Source organism: Tenrec ecaudatus, chromosome 7, assembly GCF_050624435.1.
Source record: "Tenrec ecaudatus isolate mTenEca1 chromosome 7, mTenEca1.hap1, whole genome shotgun sequence".
NCBI classification, from domain to species: Eukaryota; Metazoa; Chordata; class Mammalia; order Afrosoricida; family Tenrecidae; genus Tenrec; species Tenrec ecaudatus.
Genome location: NC_134536.1, coordinates 154363558 through 154376176, shown reverse-complemented (window position 1 = coordinate 154376176; position 12619 = coordinate 154363558). Strand labels below are relative to the sequence as shown.

The window sequence follows — 12619 nt, the reverse complement described above, 5'->3', positions numbered from 1 at the left end:
GAATGAAGAGACAAGAGACAAAGGAGGGTGATGTAAGCAAAGTAGGGAAGAAGTTGGAGAGAGGATCCACGCTGGTAGTAATAAAGAACTAAATCTAGCTTTCCTTTCACACGTTCAGGTACAGAGCCAGGTAGAATAGAATTCACAGAATAGGAATCTTGTAAAAAAAAATAAGACCTTTTGTGTCTGTGACCAAACAACTATTGCCATACTAGAGGGCCCATTTAACAAAGACAAAGATAGCAAATGAAACATGATAATAATCCTGAACCATGAACTCCAGAGGAAAGAATAGAAGTAGATTGAATATTGACTTGGACAAAAGTCTAAAGTAATGCAGCAGGATAGGATGCATGTAGAATGGGTGAACTGGTATGTGGGCTTATATAATGCAGCCATTGTGATCTCCTGCAAGCAATGTTGGATTGAGACAGCAGCCTGATAGCACAAGGACACAGACCAGTGGTGGAGAACAGAAGTGTGTGAGTCTCTCATTTCTTCCCATACCCTCTTGGTTACCAGTAGCATGGTCAGCCCCCACCATCTTCCACCCAGAAGCCAGTAACTCACAGGGCCCTTCATAACCTCGACTGAGCCTGATGCAGAAGCTGTACCCCCATGGATCAAAAACGTGTGTTACAACTGTTGAGTTTGGACAGGTCCTGAAGCACTGGACAGGTGTCCTGACTTAAATCACCTCTGGGCAGACAAGAACTCTTTCTATAACCAGCCACGCTGCCCCAACTGCTCGCTGAGCCAGAAAGAATTCATTCTGGATCAAGCACCCTAGATTAGCCACCATCTGAAAATAACTTCCAGAACAGGTGCTCTAATACCAAGCAGCATCTAGACAAATAGAAACGGTCAAGATCAGGCATCCCAACCCCTAAAACTCCCTACCTTGAGCTCTCTGCCTGGAAGAGGGTGCTAACACCTATTGGGTTTCCTATCCCCCATTTTCTCCATTTGGGGCCCAGCCCCTGGCCATCAATTTTCTCTATTGTTTTTTTTCCCCATTACCTTCCTTAGTTTTTATAAAACTTTTCCTCCCCTGAATTTTTACCTTTGTTATGCTTCTTCCTTTTACCCTTTCTTTTATTTCATTTTCCTTTCCCCATCTTTGGTCTTTTATTTTTCCTTTGCTTTTCTTTTCCCCTCCTCCCTAGTTTAGTATAGGGGTGGGTTTTTTTCCTCTTGTTTTAAATTTCCTCTATTTTTCCTCTTGTTTTAAATTTCCTTTGTAGTTATTATTTTTTTTGGGGGGTGGTTTTCTTGTCCTTACTTTTTATATGCTCTTTGTTCTACTGTTGTTGTTGTTTTTAAGTTGTTGTCCTTTTCCTTGTAAATCCCAACAGATGACAGGAATCATGGCAATATGCAGGGGCTCGCCCATACCTTCTGCAGCCCTATGCATTGAGTTGAAAGTCAGTACCCACATGAGTAGCAACGCAGGTAGCAGCCTAAACAAGCCAAACTTGTCCTCCACTATGCTGCTTAAAGACGAAACGTAGAATTATACCTACATTTCCATTCTCTATCACATCGACCAGGAGAGGGTGGTGAGTGCCTAAGAACTTTAAAGGATTCAAGAAAACACTACAAAGAGTGACAAAATAAAGGAAAACTTATAAACCACACAAAAACAGCAAGAAGAAACTGAGCAGACCAATAGATCATAAACAGATCATGCATTTAAAAAAGGCAATGGTGTGGAATTAAATAAATGGAAGACCGAATGAGTAACAATCTCTCAATATCGCTTCTCGGCCTTTTGGCTAAGATCAAGAGTAGTATCTGTTCTTATCAGTTTAATATCTGATACCACCTCTATCCGAGGACAATATATTAAATAGATTTTTGGAACAGGGAGATGGAATAGGAGCTTGCTGCATCCACTCCATACATCAACCTGGTATGGCAGTACTTCCAGGAACAGCGCCCACCCCCACCTTGGGGGATCTATTTCACTAGTTTGTAAGGTCAGATTACAATACACTTTTGCTTTTTGCTACTTTTGCTGCTGTAGGGATTCCTTTTCTTCCTAGTCTTCTTTACAGCCAGGGTCCTGCTTCAGTTTAACAGTCGGTATTTCTGTTCTAATAATTTCACTTACAATTTCTTTTCCATTTTTTTGGCCTTCTTGGTATCTTAGTCTGCCTGCCTGTTGCTTTATCTCGGGGTTTGAAAGTATGTCTGTTTTTCTATTCTAAGGCATTTACTTGTTCACATGCTTGCTTTGGCCTATGTAAAAAAAAATCTCTCAATAGAGACCTGCTAGAAAACTCTTCCTGGTCACATAGTGAATTCATGTTTAGCTGCTAACAGCAGTGTAGACTCATGGCTGTTCCTTGGTAGAAAGATGGGGTTATCTGCTCCAGTTAAGAATCACAACCTTGGAAACCCATACAGGTGAGTCGGAGTCAATGCAATAACACTGAGTTTGAGGTTTTATTTGTAAAGAACAGCCAGAAAAAGAATTAAAAGAAATTTAAGAAAGCCTAAGAATTATGTGATTAGCTATGTAGAGTAATAATGGGAGATCAAAGTCCCAGAACAGAAAGAGCACCCCCCCCCAATTTTTTCCCAAGAGTTGTTAGAAGAATCCTTAACTAATATTGTGAGAAGACTTGCATTCCAGAAACTGGCAATGCCCAGGTAGGAGGGTCTCCAATCGGAAATCATCAGACATATAACCAAAATTTTCAAAACCAAAGACTAAGACAGAAACCTGAAGCACCTAGGGAAAAACAAAAATACCTATAAAAGAGAACCAATAATACTAACCTCAGCAGACTCCATGCAGGCAGGAAAGCAATGTGAGGAATATACAAAACCTTGAGGGAAAAAAAGCCAACTAAGAATTATATGCTTAATAAAAATTTTCCCACAAAGACAATGACAAATCGTCCCCAAATTCGAAAATTAAAGCAATTTGATAAAAACCAGACCAACCGTACAAGCATACTAAAGATAATCCTTTGGACGGAGAACCAACTCGGTAGAAAACAAACGTGATATTAACACGCATGACATTTACCGCCAAGGAAACCCAAATATAGAGATAACCAAAGTAAAATTATCCCAAAGTGCTGAAAATAAGGATTTAGATAAATCAATTTATGAATAAGACAATTACAAAGTAAAAGGAGGAATCAAATAGTGTAGTCATAAAACTTCTAGAAGGAGAAGCAGTCTAGTTGATTTCAAGATAGTAAACACCGTGTCAAACCTGGGAAGAAATTAGCAGGGAAAAATAAAAAAAGATTAAAAAACGTTCTCATCAAACTTTTTAAGAAAAGGAAAATTATGGATTAGTAAGCAATAGAATAGCAACGAATTCATTACCATCCAATCAATTCCAACTCATGAAGACCCATAGGACAGGGCAGAGCTGTCCCTGTGGGAATCAGAACCGTAACTGCTTACAGGAAATGTCTCACATTTCCCCCTTGGAGTGGATGGGTTTTCCCACTGCTGAAAGTGGAAGATCCTCAAGGAGGTCGATCGACACAACGGCTGTGACAATGGGCTTGGACATGAGAACAACTGTGAGGAACAGGCAGTGCTTCAGTTTGTTGTGCGTAGGATTGCTGGGGGTTGAAGCCAACTCCATGGACCTAACAGCAATAACAATAAATAAAATGAAGCAATGCACCCCCCCAAAATAATTAAGTACAGAAAAGCATATAGAACAAAGAAGACAGAGATACCACACAAACACAGAGATAGGAGAGTAATACATGAATAACTATCAATAATTACATAGAAAATCAATGGAGATGTACCAATCAAGAGAGAGAGTCAAAATGGATAAGAAAAAATATAATCACGAACATGCTGTACACAAACATACTTATTGGGTACTCAGTGGATCTCATGATGTGATAGCCAAAATATTTTGTGAATTTTTCTGGGCCAGGATTCGCAGTGCTTTGGCAGTGAAGACATATTAATTCCTCATGATGTCATCTAACACAATGTAGTCATTTCCATATTGGTTCTGCTGTAAACAGTCCATCAGTTTTAAGGAGATTAGAGTAAGAATAAACACCCTTATTCACAGCACAGTCCTGATCCAATCAATTGAAAAGAGGTTTCTTTTGCAGTATGACTTGTTTCTAAAATCAATGGGGAAACTTTCTTGCTTTACTAGGTCTGGATCTTGTATCTGGTCATCCTCTGGCTTCCAGTAGTTTGGAATTGAGCCAGTGACCTTCAATACTGCCTGCCTACCCTGGGCATCTTCAGCAGCCTTCTAGCCCATCAGGCAACCTTGGATTCATTCACCTCTACAGCCCAAAGCCTCTCATCTTTCTGTGATTCTTGGGTTCCTCAGGCCCTACAGCTACATCAGTCAGGAAAATCCTCCAGCCTAACATCTGACCCCTGAAGTTGGAAGGTGTGAACTTCTACAACTGTGTAATATTATTGTTATAAACATCTCCCTGACACCCGCTGATGTTGAGCCTCTAGAGAAGGCCTAAGGTAGTCTAAGACACTACCTGCAGCAATATAATACAATGCAATCTCATTCCTGAGTCTAACATCATTTTTCAAAGAGACAGAACAACTAATCATCAAGTTTATATGGGAAGAGAGCACAGATAAGAAGCAATGTCCAATTGAGAAAAGAACAAAGGAGGAAGTCTCACCTTTGCTGATCTAAAAAAAACTACCCAGCCCCAATAGTCAAAGCAGTCTGTTACTAACAGGATGATAGATACATACACCAATGGACTAAAACTGAGAACCTAAAAGGAGACGCATCTACCTTGTCTGTCAGCTTGTCCAGCAGTGGTGGTTTCTGTGTTGTGGGGATGCTAGAAGTGATATCCTTGGGATTTCAAACACCAGCAGGGTCTCCCAAAGTGAAAAGGTTTCCAGTGGAGCTTCCAGACTAAGAAGAGACGAGCAAGAAGGAATCAATTGGACACTGGGAGGAAATAGTCACTGAAAACTTTACACATCGTATCAGAAATTGTTAGGTAGTAAAAGTCTAATGAGTAGAAGCCGAACTTTGTCAGAAATAGGGTCAGAAGATGAGCCCCACTGGTCAGATGGCATTCGAGATATAATTGAGGAAGAGCTGCCTTCTCAAAGGAAAGTCAACCGTAGAGATGGGAATAGAACAAACGTGTGCGGACAAGCCTGCCAGACCTTCATTTGCTGATGGAGCATGACTCATGTTTTTTCATGAGAGAAACAGCTAGAAGAATCTACTAATAATCAGAACTTAAAATGTTTGAAGTCATCAAAACCACAGAAAGGTTGATATCCTAGGTGTTAGGGAGCTGAAATGGACTGGTCTTGGCCATTTTTAATCAGAAAATTATAGTATGTTAGAAATAACATAAGAGGAATGGTGTTGCATTCATTATCAAAAAGGATATTGAAATGTCTATCTTTAAGTAGAGTGCTGTCTGTGATAGGAATATATCTATCTACCTTCAAGGAAATTCAATCTATACCACAGTTACTCAATGTATGTACCAACCACTAACGTTAGTGACGAAGAAACTGAAGGATTTGACAAATGTCTTCAGTGTAAAATTGATCAAACAGGCAAGGTTCGTTGTCGATGGTGATTATAATGCAAAAGTTGGACGGGGTGGGGAGTGGAAGGAATGGTAGTTATGAATACGGTGATGCTGACAGAAACTAACCTGAAGGTCATATGATAGAATTTTGTAAGACCAGAGACTTGTTCATAGTAAATATATTTCTTTTCAATAAAACAAAGTGTCTACACTCGTAGACCTCTCTGGATTGACTATACAGAAATCAGATTGGCCAAGTCTGTGGGAAGCGACAGAAGCCCTGTTGGCGAATTGGGCTTGGATCTGCAGGGTCAAACGTTCAAAACCAGCAGCTGCATTTCAGGAGAAAGATGCGGCTTTCTACTTAGATACATTTTATAGTCTCAGAAATTTACAGAGCCAGTTTTTCACTGCCTTATAGGGTCACAATGAGCCTGCATCATCTTCTTCTTTTAAATCATTTTATTGGGGCTCTTACAGGTCTTACCACAATCCATACATCCATAAATTGTGTCAAGCACTTTTATACATATGGTGTCATCATTTTCAAAATATTTTCTTTCTACTTGAGCCCTTGGTATCAGCTCCTTAGTTTTCCCATCCCTCCCCTACCTTCCCTCCCTCATACATCCTTGATAAATAATAAATTATTATTATTTACATATCTTACACCATCCACTCTCTCCCTTCACACACTTTTCTGTTGTTTGTCCCCCTGGGGGGGAATGTTATATGTCAATCATTGCAATCAGTTCCCCCTTTATTCCCCCACCTTCCCCCTACCCGTCTGGTATGCTAGGTCAGATTCTATATCTATTTACAATTTTTTGAGAGAGCAGCATATCATTTTCTACAGTGACTGCACCACTTTACAGGTCCACCAGCAGTATTTGAGTATCCTATTCTAATATCCAGTTGTAGAAATGGATAAATCCTAAGCCTATTGACCCAGCAATTCCTATATTTGTAGTAACTCAAACCCAATGCCATCAAGTCCATTCTGGCACATAGCAAAACTCAATTGTTCTTCCATAGAGCAGCTGGTGGATTGGAACCGTTGACCTTGCGGTTGGCAGTCAAACATTGACTCAAAGAGCCACCAGGGTTCTTTCTACTTGGTATAAATCCTAGAGGAATAACAGCAGTGACATGAATAGATATGTGCATACCCATGTTCACCACAACACTAGTGACTATCACACAAAAAAGATGAAAACAACTTAAATTCCCTTCGGTGGATAAATAAACTACAGGGCCTATATACAATGAAATACTATGATAAACATCGCATAACAAAGATGACCCTGGAAGAGATTATGCTGAATGAAATAAGTCAATCACAATAGGGCAAATACTGTATGAGGTCATTACTATAAAACAGTAATGCTGTGGTCCTTTAATACAGTTGCTCATGTTGTGGTGACCTACCCAACCATAAAATTATTTTGTTGCTACTTTATAACTAATTTTGCTACTGTTCTGAATTGGGCGACCCCTGTGAAACTGCTGCTGAAAAAGATCAAGTAAAGCTTTTCACACTAAATGAAGCATTTCATGGTTACCAGGAATACAAGGGAAAAGAGGTTAATGACTGGCTAGAGGGTTGACAAGTGTTAACTTGAGTGACAGAAAGGCAATAAATAATAAGGAGGTAGGCAAAAAACTGGGAGGCAGGGGAAGATATTAGAAGTAGTACACAAGTTGCAGGCAACAGGGAAATACTACTATATGCACAATTCTGCTGTATGATGATCTATCCTTAGGTCAATGAATGGATAGCCATGAAGGTTGAACAGGTGTAGGAGTGGGAGAGGAAGTGTACCCGTGAATATAGATAAATGTGACAGATGGTATTTTTAATTTTGCTGCAAATATAACCATGAATGTGGTGGTGCATAAAGGGAACAAACTTATAAAAAGTTCTTAGATATAAGCAAACAATCTAAGGGAATGAGTCACTGGGCCTGGGGTTGGACACTAAAGTCAACAGGCATCAGACAGAGAGTTCATAAAGATGGCATTCTGCATCCCACATTGGTGAGTAGCAATTGTGGTCTGAAAACCTTGAGAGTAGTCATCGATGGTGCAAATATTGCTCTTCCTCACCAGAAGAAAGAAAAATTAAGGAAATTGAAGGCATATAGAAAATACTTGGTCCAATGGACTAAAGAGATTACGTGAGCATCAGTTTTCATGACACTGAACTAAGGGGTCAATTGAGATGATCCTGTCTGCAGTGGCAGAAAAATGTGGAACAAATGTTAAAAAATCATAAAAAAGACCACGCTTACTCGTCTTATAGAGACTGTTGTAAATCCCAAGGCTCTGATCCTTAATCATACATCAGACCAGGAACTAAACTCACCTCCACAGTTCAATAGACAAGTTGGTCTGGGTAACAATAACTAACCTTAGTGAAGATAAGCATGTCTTATCAAAACCAACATTTTGGATCAAATGAGCAACGTTTATCCAAGGAGCAAGTTCAAAATGGTTAGGAAAGGAGGAATAGAAATAAGAAACAGGAAGTGGGACAGTGATTGATCATTGAGGGATTCCAATCAATAAGATGAAATAAAATGTGTATAAATTGTTGAATGGAAAAATTACTTGCTCTGAAAAGTGTTAGAGTAAACCAACCTCTAACAATCGTGGGGTTCGTAGGCTCCACTGTACGGTTATAATATAAAAAGATCATAGTAGTCATGGAAGACAGGAGGGAGAGTAAAATAAAGGAGTCAGACACATTGTAAGGTAGCATGCTCACTTCCAGGACAGCCATGATCTTAGCAGCCAGGTCCATGCAAAGAGAGAGGAAGAGAGAATATATTTCTAATCAAGGCTTATGAATACTTACGGGGTATGCTAGCCCCTATGATTACAGGTAACCACATATGTAATAGGAAGTGGTTGTACCATAGGCAATACAAGCAATGGGAGGGAGACAATCTAGGGGTACACACACAATAGGAAGGAGAGGGATTAAGGGTGCACATTGACAAGATGCGTGGATCCTAGAGTTAAGATGGCAACCTAACTTTGGTGGTCCTTGAGTTGGCTTGACCTCTCTGGGATCTTCTTCAGGGAAACAATCCACTATCCTTATCAGCAGGGTGTGGGACCTACCTTCAGTGGGACAGACAATAGTGTCTGATTGCTCCAGATGGCTGATACCCTCAGGGAGATAACTTCTAAACAGCTGGTCTCACAATGAGCTAGCAAGCTGTGTGACAACCTAGGTAGAAACTGCTCTGTGTCCCACAGAATTAAGCTTCACTTAATTCACAAGAAAATGATTAAATAAAAAAGTACAGCTTAGTTCTGCTAATCAAAATGTCTAACATGTATTTTAATATAGAGGATTTAACAAATATTCATTTGTACTGTCACCTACATATATTTATGGCTCCTGTCCCAAGTTTCCAATCTTAGACTTGATGATGTAATCAAATCAATGGAATTAAAGCTCCTATGACATTTTCTTCTTTTCAAAATATCAAAAATTGAACCATAATAAATATATGCGGCTTCATTAAAGAGGTTGGTGAACAAGGAAATAATTTTATATTATAAAGATTTCTTAGTGCAACACCTGTCAAGATAAGTGATCACCAGGTACCAGTGGATTTCAGAATAAAAAAGGAAATTTCAAACTCTGCCCTCTAGTCAGCGATCCCACAGGACAAAGTAGTACTGCCCCTGTGGGTTTCAGAGACTGCAACTTTTTATAGGAGTAGTCAGCCTCATCTTTCTCCTGCCAAGAAACTCGTGGTTTTGAACTGCTGATCTTGCAGATAACAGCTTAACATGTAATCCACCATGCCACCATAGTGCCAAAGCACACCCCAAAATAATGTTTTCCAGACTTGGAAAGTCATGTTTTTATTTATTTTAGCAGTTTTATTGGCACTTCATCCACATACTGGACAATTCAGTAATTCAATCACATCAATCATACAATCATTACCAAAATCAATTTTAGAATATTTTTTTCTCCTTTATACTCATTGTTATTAGGTTATTATTTTTTATTTGTGGCAAAAATAAACACAACAAAACATTCTCCTATTCAACAACTTCTCCATATAAAATGCAGTGCCAATTGATTATTCACTTTGTATTGTACAACCATTATTTATAACCTTTTCCAATTATTCCATCCCCATTAACATAAACTCAATGCCCCCTAAGCAAAAACTCCTCATCCACCACCCATGGTAACCATAGGTCAAGTTTGGTTTCTTTCTTTCCTTTTTAAAAATATTATTTATATTATATTAGTTTTCTTAATATAATATTTATATATCATACACTTCAATAGTAAAGTCACTTTTTAAATAGTTGTATATCCATCCTCACAATCATTTCTAATGCTCACTCCCAATTCTTGACTCATTGTTTGCTCCTCAATTCCCCTCATCCTCCCCACCCTACATCCATCCCTGGCAAACTAGTGTATCAGTTATTGTCTCTGTGCATCCACTCCTTCTGTGCTTCATAAACTGGGAACCCTAAAGAGAAGCATTAACAAAACAAACAAAGATACCAGGAAGAAGAAAATAATAATATGAAGATAAAAATGAGTATGAAAGAAAAGACCAACAACAGCATTTTAAAAGGCAGAGAAAAACATCCTGTTGTGGAATAAGCGAGAAATGTTTGAGCCTAGAGCAAATTCACGTTGGGGATACCATGGTTCAATCCACCGTAATTAAGTCTACAATAATCTGTGTTTGAGAGTAAAGCTGTTTGACTCTTGTCTGTGACTAGAGGGGATCTGCCAGAGGCTTAATCTGACTCGATACTCTACAGATGGATTTGGGGCTCTCCCTGATCTCCTTAACCTCCTACAAATTGGGTGTTCACAATTTAAGCTCTGATACTTTTCCTTTCATCATAGTTGGACTTGGTTAACATCATCTTTGGATCACACAGGCTGGTGTGCTTCTTTGAAGTGGACTTAGTTGGTGCCTCACTTAGATGGCTACTTGTTTGAATATGAGTACTTAAGACCCCAGATACTATTCCAGTTGATAGCCAGGCACCATGTGCTATCGTCACCACACTTTACTATAGCACCCTTATCTTCAGTGATCTCTTTGTGAGTCTCAAGTAGGGCCATGTTATAAGAACCACCACATATACTTGAGTTTAAGCCTCCCAAATATCAACCGAGGCACCTAATTTTACTACCACAAAAACTGCATAAAAATGTGCTGAAAAACTCGGCTTATACATGAGTATATGCAGTAACTGTTTTTGGATTTGGGTTAAAGTTACATGGGAGCCCATCTGCTTGTCCACCGGTTATCAATGACTCCAGTTCACTTTGACAGTCATATTATGACAAAAACAAAACTAAAACCCAACAAGAACAACATGAAAACTAAACTAACTGCATTCCCCCAAGAAATAAGTAAATAAAACAAAAAAGAAAACCATTGTCAATTATCCCCATGAGGTATAAGCAGTTGCATTGATAGCATCAATAATTTATCCAATGGCATAGAATTTAAGGTACTGTTGATGTGAAGAGTCTATGCAAGTATAGTCCAACTATGAGCAGCAGTCCATGAGCTGTTGCTTTGCACAAATGGATTTCTTAACTGATTGAGCTCTGTTTATATTGAACTTGCAGGTTGGTGCCAGAGGAAATTTCCCTGTACCATTTCTTACAAGGGCAGATCCTTGCCTATTAGATGAATGCCTGTCTTATTAATGAAAGGGGAGCATTGAGGTACTAAATATATCATGTTTTTCAATGAAGAGTTAATCATGCTTAAAATATCAAGTTTCATTGAGATTTATTCCATCCATGAGAATGAGATATATTGTAGTGATACATATTCATTGAGCAATCAATTTTTTCTACTTTAAAGAAGTCAGCTGGTTGTGTAGGTAAATGTTTGTTCATCTGAGTTGGGTTTTCACCTTATATTTTAGTGTCATGGAACCTATAAGGAAGAAAACTAAAAATAGCTGCTAGGGCACCAACTAGTCCATGGTAAGGGTGACCCAAAAGAGGGATATAAGCAAGTCGGTGAGGTTTTAATGTTGACCAGGAAGAGTGAGTGGAACTTGTGGGACAGGACCAGGCTGAATACCAGAGGGTTGTTGTCTACATCCAGCCAGTGGAGCTGACGAGAAGAGCAGGCATCTTGTAGACAGTGAAGAGGGAGTAGAGGCTAAGGATGCCAACCTGCTCTTGGGTACTAACCCCTGCTGCCTTTCCACATGTCCCAGCAGCCACTGTGGTTCTCCTTCTCTCCCTGGGTTCATCTGGGAATGTGGATTAACAATGGCAGTAAGCCTGGGGTTTAGGGGCCCCAACAATCAAACTCAAGTTGTTACACTCAGAAGGGCCTTCTAGGACAGGGTAGAACTGTTCTTGTGAGTTTCCAAGACTGTAACTGTTTATGGGTGAAGAAAGCCCAATTTTTCTCCCGGGTAGTTTCGAACTGATGACCTTATAGAAGAGACAAAAATCCACCACACTGCTTCCTTACACTCGGTTTCTCCTACCATCTTGAAAACATCGTGTCCATGTGCACGTTCACGTGATTCTCTAAGCTTCTTGATTGTCTTTTTATGTGTTGTGTAACTTCTTTGGAGAACTCTGGACATCATTTGCTCATTTTTTTATGAATTTTTAATATAATTTGTGGTTAAACCCTTATCTGTTATATGTCAGGTCAGGGACAGGCTGTCAGGGCCTCAACCCTTCTCCCTGCACGTACCAGGAAATGAAGCTGACAGACAATTCTCAGAACAGGCTCCAAAAATAACCGTCTTTCCTCACCACCTGCAACGGCTGGACAATTAGGCTAAGGAAATACATGGCAGCGGTGGGAAATCCCCAGCAGCTGCAGCCCAGCCCCTTCCCAAGGGGACCCTCCTTGGCCCCTCCTTTAAAAACCCACCACTCTCCTCATGGGTACGATTTCCTTGGCTACTTGCTAAACCACGGAACCTCATGTGGGAGCTTCTTTTCTAAATAAAGAGCTGTGGCAGCCTCTTAACTTTTTCTCTCTTTGTCCTCATGCCTCAGCTTACATCTCAATATATAGTTTCCAAATATTTTC

The 12619-nt window shown here is 39.6% G+C and overlaps 1 non-coding gene across 1 annotated transcript; it reads left to right on the top strand.

Moving 5' to 3' along the window:
• Positions 1-1755: 1755 nt before the first annotated feature.
• LOC142453881 (U2 spliceosomal RNA) lies at positions 1756-1946 on the top strand. The gene has a single exon (XR_012785454.1). It is a non-coding gene; the product is annotated as a U2 spliceosomal RNA (small nuclear RNA).
• The last annotated feature ends 10673 nt before the right edge of the window (positions 1947-12619 follow it).